Here is a 1625-nt window from a genome sequence, read left to right as displayed (position 1 = left end):
AAAAAAAAAAAAAATCAATAGCCTACAAGATAGTTCAGCAGTCTAAAGCGCCTGCTTAGGCAAACTTAGGCAAGCACAGGGACTGCAGGTAGATCACCAGCACCACATGCAACGCCCTGTCCCCAGGGCAGGCTGAGCTGGCCACAAAAACAAAAACAAACAAACGGGCCGGGGAGATGGCTCAGTGGAATGAACACTTCCCTGGAAAATGCAAGGGCCTGAGTTCAATCCCTGATTCCGCCAAACAAACAAGAAAGCAATAGCCTTCCTGGACACAAATAACAAATTCATTGAGAGCCAATATAGGGAAACTATATGCTATATACAGCCAAAGCTGTTACACAGATTCAATGCAATTCTGATCAAAATTCCAACAGCACTGCTCACAGAATTAGAGAAAACAATCCTAAAATTCATTTAGAACCAAGAGAGACCCAGAACGGTAAAGGCCATTCTGGGGAACAAAGAAAGGCAAGGCAGAAAGCATCACAATCCCTGACTTGAGGTTATACCATTAGGGTACTGGGATAAAGACAGCGCGGTATTTTCGCTCCCAAGCAACGCATGCCAGCCCCACCCCATCAGGCACGCTGCGCCAGCCACTGAGGCCCAGCTAGAGGCGCACGCCTGTAATCCCAGCCCTGGGGAGGCTGAACACAGGAGGATCACTATGGGTTTGAGCTGTGTAGTGAGACCCTGTACCAAATACATAAATAAATTTTTTAAAAAGACAGCACACGACTAACCAAAAAAAAAAAAAAAAAAGACTCAAAGATCAATGGAACAGATTAGAAGATGCAGAAGCAACTCGAGACATACTCAGTCACCTTGTCTTTGACAAACATACTAAACACATTTACTGGGAGAAAGACAGCCTCTTTGATAAAAAAATTTTAAAAAATTTTTTAAAAAACTGGGAAAACTGGCTCAGCACATGCCAAAGATTAAAATGGGACCAATATCTTTGATCATGCATTAAACTAAATTTGAAATGGATCACAGATCTAAATATTAAAACGGAAACATTAAATCTTGAGTTCAATCCCTGGTTCTGCCAAAAAAGAAAGAAAAAGAAAAAGAAACATTAAATCTGCTGGGAGATAAAATGAGTAAAACTTTTAAAGACATTGGTGTAGGCCAAGACTTTATGAATAAAATCCTGATCACACAGGAACTATCACAAAGAATCAACAACTGGAATTCTGTCTTATTAAAAAGCTTTTGCACAGCAAAAGAAACCACCAACAGAGTGAAGAGACAACCCACAACGGGAGAAAAAGTTTGTCAGCTGTTCTTCAGACAAAAGATTACCATTGAGAACACAGAAAGAGCTCAAAAACTCAGACCTCCCAAAGTTAAAGACCCGAGGGGCTGGGGAGATAGCTCAGTGGAATAAGCACTTGCCTGGCAAGCGAAAGGACCTGAGTTCAATCCCTGGTTCCAGAGAGAGAGAGAGAGAGAGAGAGAGAGAGAGAGAGAGAGAGAGAGAGATCCAAAGTTAAAGACCGAATCCAAAAACTGGCATCTGATGTGAGTATACATTTCTCAGATGAAGAAATATAAATGTTAAATATATAAAAAATGTTCAACATCACTGTTCATTTGAGAGATGCAAAATAAAACAA

Source organism: Octodon degus, unplaced genomic scaffold, assembly GCF_000260255.1.
Source record: "Octodon degus isolate 3935 unplaced genomic scaffold, OctDeg1.0 scaffold00001, whole genome shotgun sequence".
NCBI lineage: Eukaryota > Metazoa > Chordata > Mammalia > Rodentia > Octodontidae > Octodon > Octodon degus.
The sequence above is the reverse complement of the archived record's forward strand: the minus strand, read 5'-3'. Positions refer to the sequence as shown.